Source organism: Oryza sativa, chromosome 3 (assembly GCF_034140825.1).
Source record: "Oryza sativa Japonica Group chromosome 3, ASM3414082v1".
NCBI lineage: Eukaryota > Viridiplantae > Streptophyta > Magnoliopsida > Poales > Poaceae > Oryza > Oryza sativa.
The window spans coordinates 13,585,046-13,596,086 of NC_089037.1; the positions used below are offsets into that span (position 1 = coordinate 13,585,046).

Below are 11,041 nucleotides of genomic sequence, written 5' to 3' on the forward strand. Positions count from 1 at the left end.
ACCGCTATTGTGGGACCAAGTTGGAGAAAGCCAAGTGTTCGGGACTGACATCCTGAGAGAAGCTGAAGCTAAAGTCAGAATCATTCGGGATAATTTAAAGGTGGCACAGTCCCGGCAGAAAAGTTATGCAGATAACCGTCGCCGTGACCTGGAATTCGTAGTGGGTGATTTTGTATATCTTCGGGTCACGCCATTGCGAGGTGTACACAGGTTTCAGACAAAAGGGAAGCTCGCACCTCGGTATGTGGGTCCCTTCCGTATCATTGCTCGACGCGGAGAAGTCGCTTACCAGCTGGAGTTGCCCGCCTCCTTGGGTAACGTGCATGATGTGTTCCATGTGTCGCAACTCAAGAAATGTCTTCGAGTGCCATCCGAGCAGGCCGACTCAGAGCAAATTGAAGTTCGCGAAGACTTGACCTACGTGGAGAGGCCAGTGAAAATCCTGGACACCATGGAGCGCAGGACCAGGAACCGAGTGATCCGTTTTTGCAAGGTCCAGTGGAGCAACCACGCCGAAGAAGAAGCTACTTGGGAGCGTGAAGACGAGCTGAAGGCAGCCCATCCCGATCTCTTCGCCAGTTCCTCCGAATCTCGGGGTCGAGATTCCGTTTAAGGGGGGTAGGTTTGTCGCGTCCCAAAACGACTCTAAAATTCATCCTCGAAATTGTGCAAAGAATAATTAAAATTCAATTTGAAAGCCTCCAACAATTAAAATGTGCAAAGATAAAAGTCAAATGAGGCTTGGAGGATTTTTGTATATTTCCTAAAAGCCTAAAATGTGTAAATAAATTTTAGTGGAATTTTCAGAGCACAAATAATAATTGAAAAGAAATAAACAAAGTTGAAATGGTTTGTAAAAAGAAAAAAACCCTAAAAGAAGTTCTTTCCCCCCCCTTTTCCTTCTTGGGCCGGCTCGGCCCAGTCTCTCCCTCTCTCTCTCTTCCCCCCCCCTCGGCCCATCGGCCTGCCCCGCGCGCGCGCGCCGCTGACAGGCGGGCCCGCCCGCCACTCTCGCTGACGGGTGGGACCCACCTGTCATCTCCCTCCTCGCGCCACGCCCGCCGCCGCCCGTGCCCTAGCGCCGCCGCCGCCGCCGAATCCGCCGCATCCCGCCCTCTCCGCGCGCATTAAATAGGGGGAAATCACTCCCCGTGATTCCCTCTCCCGTTTCCCCCGCTTTCCCCTCTCTCTCTCCCTCGGATTCGTTCGAATCGCGCCCGCAATCCTCGCCGGCGTCATCAATGGCGGCCGAGATCTCCGCGGCCGGTTTCCTTCTTCCCCGGCCACCCTCTCTCCCTTCCGGCGCTATAAAATCGTCCCCCGAGCTCCGCTCCTCCGTTTCCGCCGCTCGCCGCTCGCTCTCGCCGTCGGATTTGTGCTCGCGCCGTGCTCCTCTCTCTCCGCCGTCGCCGCCGAACTCCGTTCCGCCGCCGTCGCCGCTCCGGACCTCCACCTTACTCGGCGTCATCTCCATCCGCTTCGCCGTGTTGCCGCCGACTCCGTCCGCCGCTCCGCTTCGTCCGCCGACCGCCGGAGCACCGTCGCCCTCGTCATCCCGACCCGCGCCGCCGCTTTCCTCCGCTTCGGCCGCCGTTTCCGTCGTCGCCGTCGACCGGGGTGAGCCGAAGACCGCTCCATTCGCTTCCCCCTTCCCTCCTCTCTCTCGTGTGCCGCTCCGCCGCGCCGGTGGTCGCCGGCGGTGACCATCGGGGCGCGGGCGCGCCGCTCCCGTCGGCCGCGCCGGCGAGGCCGCCTTCGGGCGCGCCCTCGCGGCTGCCATGTGGGCCCGGCTGTCAGCCGCCCGCGCCCGCGGGTGCGGCTGACGCGTGGGACCCACGGCGCCGACCGCCGCCAGCCGCGTGCGCCCGGTCCACCGTGGACCGAGAGGCTGACGCGTGGGCCCCACTTCCCGTGGACCCGGTCCGCGCGCCCTCTCCCTCGGCTGACGCAATAAATGGATTTTTTAATTAAAATTTAAATGAAGAAATTCGCAAATATCCATTTAAAGAGCATATAAACTTCAAATGGCCATATCTTGGCCATTTGAACTCGGAATTGGACCGTTCAAGTCTCTAATTTTTCCTTAAGAAGTCAAGAACCCATTTTTGTGCTTTGTTTCTGCTGTTATGTGGAGTTATTTAGTGTTTAAGCCTTTTCTTTTCCGTTGGTCGTGTAGACGCTGCAGTTTCGGAAGATCCGCTCTTCGTCGAAGTCGAAGCCGACGTTTGGGAAGACGAGCAAGGCAAGACACATCATCTTGATCATATTGAATCCCAGTTTATAAAATTATGTTGATTTAAATTATTGCATTATCGCTTTATTTAAATTCCCGCGTTATCACTGTTTTATTTAGCCATGCCTATTTACTTTTGTTATGACCTTATTATTATTGTTATTGTTATTATTACCTTGTTCACCCTAGACAAACAAAACCTCAACTAGTGGACACTCCACTCATGGCACCACTAGTTTAATTTTAGGTAGATGCTTCGCAAGTTAATTAGGTAACATTAGGTGGTTTTATAACTTTAGACTTGGGAAACTCTCATATCACCTGGACACTCTGGAATTGTTGGTTAATTGTGGAATTGGCTTCACACCGCTCCTTCTATTCAAAATTCCCCAAAATGGTTTTAGGCTGGGCTCGGGGTGCATGGTTTTGATGGTAGCACCTCGGCCATATAAGGACCGGTCTTCGGGCCTCTGTTGCAAAGCACTACCGTACTTCCACATGTCTAGTGGGTAAGGCTTAGTTTGTGGCTCAGTCTAGTCATAAACAAAAGTACACGGATTGGAGATGGATGAAGTCGGGGGTCGATGGACATTCTCCAGGGCAAATGAAGGCTACACGAGCTGCGGCCCGGTAGTCGAGATGTGTCACGACCGGAAATCACCCAACAGGCGTTCCTGACGTGCGTGTATTATTCCTTGTCCCAGGAGGCAAGGTACACCAAAAGTTGATACAATTCAGAGTTTAACAAGCGGAAGCGTAAATATAATCATTACACGGGCAGCGAAGGCCCAGCACACAAAGACAACGAAAAACAGCGGAAGACTAGGGCGACGACCACAGGCGCTTGACGGCAGGCACGAGCTAGATGTCACGTCCTGATAAATTCATCCCAAAATAAAAATCATCTTCTAAAAGGAATAATAGAATTAATTAAAATTCGAAAAGAAATTGGCAAACCTTAAAATACGTACAAGAAAAATTCAAATGTGACCCGGAGAATTTTTGTTAAATTCTCCTTGGTCTAAAAGGAGCCCTCAAATTTTAGTGGAATTTTCAGAGCACAAATAATAATTGAAAAGAAATAAACAAAGTCGAAAAGGTTTATAAAAAGAAAAACCCTAAAAGAAGTCTTCTTTCCCCCCCTTCCTCTCTTGGGCCGGCTCGGCCCAACTCTCCCTCCCTCTCTCTCCTCTCCTCCGCGGCCCATCGGCTCCCCGCGCGCGCGCGCGCCGCTGACAGGCGGGCCCGCCCGCCACTCTCGCTGACAGGTGGGACCCACCTGTCATCTCCCTCCTCTCGCCGCGCCCGCCGCCAGCGCCCGTGCCCTAGCGCCGCCGCCGCCGCGAATCCCGCCGCTCCCGTCCGCCCCGCGTGCAATCAAGAGGGGGGAATTAATCCCCGCGTTCCCCTCCCCCGTTTCCCCCTCTTTCCCCTCTCTCTCTCCCTCGGATTCGTTCGAATCAAGCCCGTAATCGTCGCCGGCGCAATCAATGGAGCCGAATCTTCCGCGCGCGATTCCTCCCTCTCCGGCCGCTCTTTCCTTCCCCCGGCGCTATTTAAACCCTCCCCGAGCTCCGCTCTTTCGTTTCCGCCGCTCGCCGCTCACTCTCGCCGTCGGAATCGTGCTCGCGCCGTAGCACCTTCTCTCCGCCGTCGCCGCCGTGCTTCGGTTAGCTGCCGCCGCCGCTCCGCTCCTCCTCCCGACTCGGCGACACCTCCCTCGGCATCGCCGCATCGCCGTCGACCTCGTCCGCGCCTCCGTTTCGCTCGCCGACCGTCGGAGCACCGTCGTCATCGTCATCCCGAGCCGCGCCGCCGTCTCCCTCCGCTCCGGCCGCCGTTCTCGTCGTCGTCGTTGTCCCGGGGTGAGCCGAGGACCGCCGTTCGCCTTCCCCCTTCCCTCCTCTCTCTCGGGCGCCGCTCCGCCGCGCCGATGGTCGCCGGCGGTGACCATCGGGGCGCGGGCGCGTCGCTCCCGTCGGCCGCGCCGGCGAGGCCGCCCTCGGGCGCGCCCTCGCGGCTGCCAAGTGGGCCCGGCCGTCAGCCGCCCGCGCCCGCGGGTGCGGCTGACGCGCGGGACCCACGGCGCCGACCGCCGCCAGCCGCGTGCGCCCGGTCCACCGTGGACCGTGGGGCTGACGCGTGGGCCCCACTCCCCGTGGACCCGGTCCGCGCGTCCCCTCCCTCGGCTGACGCAATAATCCGTTTTTTTTAATTAAAATTTAAATGAAGAAATTCGCAAATATCCATTTAAAGAGCATATAAACTTCAAATGGCCATATCTTGGCCATTTGAACTCGGAATTGGACCGTTCAAGTCTCTAATTTTTCCTTAAGAAGTAAAGAACCCATTTTTGTGCTTTGTTCCTGCTTGTTGTTTGGAGTTTATTAGAGTAAAAGTCTTTTTCTTTTTCCGTTGGTCGTGTAGACGCCGCAGCTTCGGAAGATCCGCTCTTCGTGGAAGTTGAAGCCGTCGTTTGGGAAAGCGAGCAAGGCAAGACACATCATCTTGATCATATTGAATCCCATTTTATAAAATTATGTTGATTTAAATTATTGCATTATCGCTTTATTTAAATTCCCGCGTTGTCACTGTTTTATTTAGCCATGCCTATTTATCTTTGTTACGACCATATTATTATTGTTATTGTTATTGTTATTACCTTGTTCACCCTAGATTAAACAAAACCTCAACTAGTGGACACTCTACTCATGGTTCCACTAGTATGAACTTAGGTAGATGCTTCGCTGGTTAATTAGGCAACATTAGGTGGTTTTTACAACTTTAGACTTGGGAAATTCTCATATCATTTGGACACTGTGGAATTGTTGGATTATGATGGAATTGGACATACACCTCTCTTCCTCTTTCAAAACCCCTAAAACCTGTTTTCGGTGGGGTTTGGGTGCATGCCAGTTATGGGAAGTAGCACCCCGGCCACTATAAGGACTAAAGCTCGGGCCTCTGTTGCAAAGCACTACCGTACTTCCACATGTCTAATGGGTAAGGCTTAGTTTGTGGCTCAGTCTAGTCATAAACAAAAGTACACGGATTGGAGATGGATGAAGTCGGGCTTCGATGGACATTCTCCAGGGCAAATGAAGGCTACACGAGCTGCGGCCCGGTAGTCGAGATGTCATACGGCGGAGGGTTGGTGCCCAATGCTAGGGGCTCAGTTCTACCTGCCTGTCCCGGGTATCCCGGCCGTAGGTAGGATTGGGTCGGTACTCTTGTCTAAGGCTAGGATGGGTTGGAAACTATGTCACGTCTTCCGTCCGTATACCGTGGTGGTATGTGGCACGTGGCAACACGTGAGGGAGAGGTGTCTTGTGGGTAAAGATGTACACCTCTGATCAGAGTAAATCTATTCGAATAGCCGAGCCCTCGGATATGGGCAAGCCTAGCAATGTACCCAGGTCAGTGTTTCAATTCTTAAAATTTGCTCAACAACTAAAATATGGAATGGTTGGCCTGGGTTGGCTTGGGACGAGCTGGGACCCAGGTCGGGTTGCCAGTTCGGTCCAATTCATCGTAGGCCTTGGGTTAAGGCAGGTTCGTGAGGGTTCACGGCCTTGTTTAATAACACTGTGTAGCTCTAGGATCGTCTTTATAAAATAGCTTTGGGCAACTAAGTGACTTTTAAATGCTGTTTACTGCAAAACTGAACCCCTATATTATTATCTCCTTGTACTCCCTTGCATTAATCATGCATTCTCCGGTGTGGCTTGCTGAGTACTGTGGTTGTACTCATTCTTGCTCAATCTTTTCCCCCTTCAGTAAGAGAAGCTTTGGAGGAGAGGTCTTAGGTGGAGTCCTGGCTTATACCCCAGTTGAGCGCCTGTGAAGATGGAGCCGTAGGCCCGCTAGTCCGCTGCTGTTTATTTTTGATTGTCAGGCCTTAAGTGCCTTTGTAATAATGTAAATATTATCGATATAATAAAGATGTGTCTTTTATATCATGTTTGTATGGTGTACCCCGGCTTTTCCTGGGACGGGGATTAATACACTAGCGTTCGGGAAAAGGCAATTTTCCCGGTCGCGACAAGCTGGTATCAGAGCCATCTCGACTGTAGGAAAAGCCAAGTGGATAAAACCTAAGGACATATTTTATAAATAAAAATTATTTGCGAAAGTTCCTCTTTTCTCCTTCCCCCAATGCTTTTTGCAAAAGGTTTACTCCGTTCTTCCTTCTTCGGATTTTCAACTAGTACTAGATGGTCAGGTCAGTGAAGAAGAGGACATCGTCAGTTGTTTGCCGAAGTTCCAGAAGACTGCAGGATCTGCGAGTGAAGTGGAGGAAGCAGTGAAGCCGGCTGTGAAGCAGGAGTGAAGATCTTGGAGAACCCGTCGCAGAACCTAAGCCACCCTCTAGTGTTTCGTTTGTCGTGTGTTTCCTTGCTTGTGTGTGTAGCGCGTGGTTTGCATCGGTGGGTGGTGATGTAACCATGCTAGGTTGTTTGCTTAATCAACTTGCAGAATAAGCCTAACATACATCATAACAGCAAAAGACTTAGATCTGTTAAGGTCCTATCCTTAGTTTCTAATCTGTCTCTCCCCTTCGTTTTCCCTCTCTCCCTCTCCAAACCTTTGCAACAGATGGCTGACAATGAGAAAGGCAATAAGGTCAGGAGTCAGGACATTGGTACCTCAAGCTCCCGAGTGAATGAAGCACAAGACACCAGTTGTGCGGCAGTGGTCCAACACCTGATTAACCAGAACAAATTGCTTATAGAGATACTACAGCAGCATCGGATGCCAATTTTGAACCCGAGTCAGATGCAACCTCAGGTGCAGTTGGAGGCAGTCCAAGCACTCACACCACAAGTCAGCGCACCGCCAACATCCCAGAAGGCCCCTCATGCCATGCCACATGTTGACCCAAAAGAAGCAAGTATCATCTGTTTTATGTGTGATGAGCAAGGGCACTACGCAAGGAACTGTCCTCAGCAGAAAAGAAAAGCACCAATGCGAACCGAAGGTGAAGTTCGTAAGATGATCATTACCAGCACAGAATGGCCTCCACCAGGAATGACAAGACGTCAGAGAAGAAACACCTTCCGAGGTGCACCACAGTTGACAGAGCATCTTTTAGCTAATGGAGGTAGAGTGTCTGATAGTGAAGATTCAGATCAAGTCTCCTCAGAAGATGAAGATGAGAAATCTCCCCAAGGTTTCAACCAGGATAAAATGGAACGTAAGGCATGCTCTCGTTGTGGAGAAATCGGACATGTTGCCAGCTCGTGTGCCTCTACATGCGTTCATTGTGAGGAAGACCATCCACCCGACAGGTGTCCAACGAGCAGGATCACTTGTTTCTTTTGTGAAGGAACTGATCATGTACCAAAAGATTGTCAATTCAGTTTTCTGCTGACGAAGAAGATGGCTAACCAACCCGCCGGTTTCAACGGAGAGAAGCATCAAGGCAACACCAATCCTCGCCAAGATTACAGTTTCAGCCTAACTCCAGTGCCAGGACAGAGGAATCAAAATGAGAAAAGAAAATGCCGAGTCCGGGAAGATATCTGTTGCTTCAATTGTCAAGGAATGGGTCATTTCGCCGACAAGTGCCCAAAACCGAGAAACATAGCTGCCGGCACGTCAGTCCACGCAACTCCCTGCAATCAGAAGCTTGCTCCTCAACGAATGGTCATCCATGCATCCCGAAGCAGTCCTATAGCCCGCGTTGCAACAGCTCCAATTCCAATGAGTGCACTACCACAAGGTGTCAATGCTCAATTTCAGCCCCAGCCACCAGCTGACAAGACAGATGCCAGTATCTGCGTTGTACCTTTAGAAGCTCCAATACAGCAGCTGAGAAATCAAGTACAAGATGAAGAACCCGAGTGTAAGAAAGTTATTGTTTGTCACAACTGCAGTGGAGAAGGGCATTACTCCAAAAACTGTCCCCGACCTCCACATTTTCGCCAATTTACACGAAGCAGACATTCCAATCGTATTGTGGTCACTGGAGCAAACGCCGTACCCGTAAGGCCTCGTGTTAATCAGAACCCATAGCAGAAACAATGCACCAATGCTCCACCTGCTGCACCTGACTCGGCAATAAATCTTAGCAACCATTCTCTGCAACGACAGCCTCAGCAAAGAATTGTCGTAGATGGAAGGAGTTGTGTCTCTCCCCGACCTACTCCAGGCCGAGCCAAGGGCAATCAACCTCCGGAGGGCGATACCAAGCAGAAGACCGTCATCCGCTGCAACCAACAATCAGAAGGAAGCTTCTCCTGTGAATGATAGCATTATGCAGTCCTATCACATCATCACAGAACCAATCAAGGATGCAGTCACTAGAACAATGCCAGCTATATCTCTCCAGAATCAAAATGAGCAGCCATGTTTGTGGTTTTCAGTCCGCTACTTATCATGGTGTAATCGAAAGTTTGCAGCAATCATGAAATTCATAAATATAATCATGTCTGTAAACAGTGAGCTTGCTATGTTTAGAGATGATTCATGTTGAGGATACAATGTACCGATGTTAAGCACCGTCCCTTTTCGTTTAAGGCAGTGCCTCGTATTCATGTAATGAGGGAGAAATGTGTAATACAGACAAGTTCCATGAGGATTCGTTTGAAAGATGCGGATATGTGATCATGTGTATAATTGTTTACTGACATAGGAGACCTAGGGTCTCATTTCAGAGGAACTGTGTTCCAACCTCGAGTTAATAACCAACCTGTTGATGGAAAAGAAAACCAATTAAACTGTGTTGGGTTAAAAAGCCAACGAGACAGTAGTTGAGGATAGGAGTTCGGATACGCCTTTTACAGATCAAGATAAGGATTGTTGGAGGAAACCCCGAAGGGTACTCGTCATGCCTCTACGTTGATAAGATCGGATATACCTGCCAACAGATAAGGAGATCCAGGAGACATCAATATTTGAGAACATAATAGTCGATGGTTGGTAATTAGTTTACCTGGTATCAGAACAAGGTCAAAGGTGATGTGGCAGAAGAACAATTTGGATGCTCCCCATCTCGAGGAAGCACTAAAGATGACCATCGGCAATTAAACCCTAGTGGTATAGATACAGATAGCAGGCAATGTATTTCCCTGAAGGTAGTCAGTGCAGCTTTTTGACGAACCACATCAAGGTTTCACCGAAAGGCAGCAAGCCAAAGGACCTCATCGTCCCCAGAAGCGTCCGCAATCCACATTAAAGAATACCACCTGTTAGAGATAAGCCGAAAGAAGATTGATAAAAGGGATTGGCAAAGATGCTCTCTAGCATGAAAGAAGTAGGCCGAAAGGTGATTGATAAACAGAAGCATGCTCTGCATCGCTCACGGAAGACCCCTGATTGTAATTGCCCCGCAACAGTCACCTTGTCATTAAGTAAGCAAGATGACCTAGGTAAAAGTGTTTCTATGAAGGCAAAGAGTGAAATCTTCCACTCGGTATCAGATGCTACACGGAGTGAAAAATGCAAGCACCGGTTACCAGGCAACGCCACGTCCTGGGAGATGATCCAACGGGAAAGAACTCATCAAGGTTAAAGGTGTAAAGGAATACGTTGAGTGCTAACTGATGACAACATGAAGAGAATAGCGGAAAGTAAACTGAACATAAAGAAAGTGAATCTGAGTTGCTTGTTTGTGGGAGCTATTCCCAGTTATGAACCAAGTGATATGTTCGAAGATAGTCTACAGAGGTCAGATTAAGATCACCTCTAACAACGAAGCTTCAGATCTGGCAGGATCACGATCAGACAATAAGAAGTCCAGCAGTAAGACTATTTGGGGAGACGTCAAAGTATGTCAAGTGGGATAAATTGGTTCTCTTGGGAAGCATAACTTATAGTTAGAGTGGTTGACCCTCGCATCGCATAGCAGAAGTACCTAGCACCGGAGACCAGGAAAGCTAATATGAGACAGTTGATGGCAAGTTAGAAGTGAATGACAAGCATGATATTCTTATGATGACAAACATAGTATCCTAGTAATGACAAGCTAGTGTTGACGCATGACGTGAAGTGGTAACTTGTCTGAGGTTGACTCCGAAGATATGAATCATGAGAAGTTCTGGAACGGAAGCATCACTGGACTACCGCAACCTAGTCTGAGTCAGCCAAAAGGTGCATCCTGGTCCAAGTCAGGTGAAGAGAAGATTCCATCCGCAACAGGAGGTCAAGCCAAGCAGTTCCGAGTGGTAAAGTTTTGCTGGAAGTTCGTCAAGACGCAACGGAAGAAGTCAGACAAGAAGAGAAGACCGCCCAACCTATCTTCTTGCTAGCCTCCTCGAATCTCGGGGACGAGATTCTTGTAAGGGGGGTGGATTTGTCACGTCCTGATAAATTCATCCCAAAATAAAAATCATCTTCTAAAAGGAATAATAGAATTAATTAAAATTCGAAAAGAAATTGGCAAACCTTAAAATACGTACAAGAAAAATTCAAATGTGACCCGGAGAATTTTTGTTAAATTCTCCTTGGTCTAAAAGGAGCCCTCAAATTTTAGTGGAATTTTCAGAGCACAAATAATAATTGAAAAGAAATAAACAAAGTCGAAAAGGTTTATAAAAAGAAAAACCCTAAAAGAAGTCTTCTTTCCCCCCCTTCCTCTCTTGGGCCGGCTCGGCCCAACTCTCCCTCCCTCTCTCTCCTCTCCTCCGCGGCCCATCGGCTCCCCGCGCGCGCGCGCGCCGCTGACAGGCGGGCCCGCCCGCCACTCTCGCTGACAGGTGGGACCCACCTGTCATCTCCCTCCTCTCGCCGCGCCCGCCGCCAGCGCCCGTGCCCTAGCGCCGCCGCCGCCGCGAATCCCGCCGCTCCCGTCCGCCCCGCGTGCAATCA

General features: G+C 50.2%; 1 long non-coding RNA gene across 1 annotated transcript; it reads left to right on the top strand.

Moving 5' to 3' along the window:
* The first annotated feature begins 3,953 nt into the window (after window positions 1-3,953).
* LOC136355548 (uncharacterized) lies at window positions 3,954-6,187 on the top strand. Its single transcript, XR_010739819.1, has 3 exons — window positions 3,954-4,098; window positions 4,661-4,726; window positions 6,011-6,187. It is a non-coding gene; the product is annotated as an uncharacterized lncRNA (long non-coding RNA).
* Window positions 6,188-11,041: the final 4,854 nt, after the last annotated feature.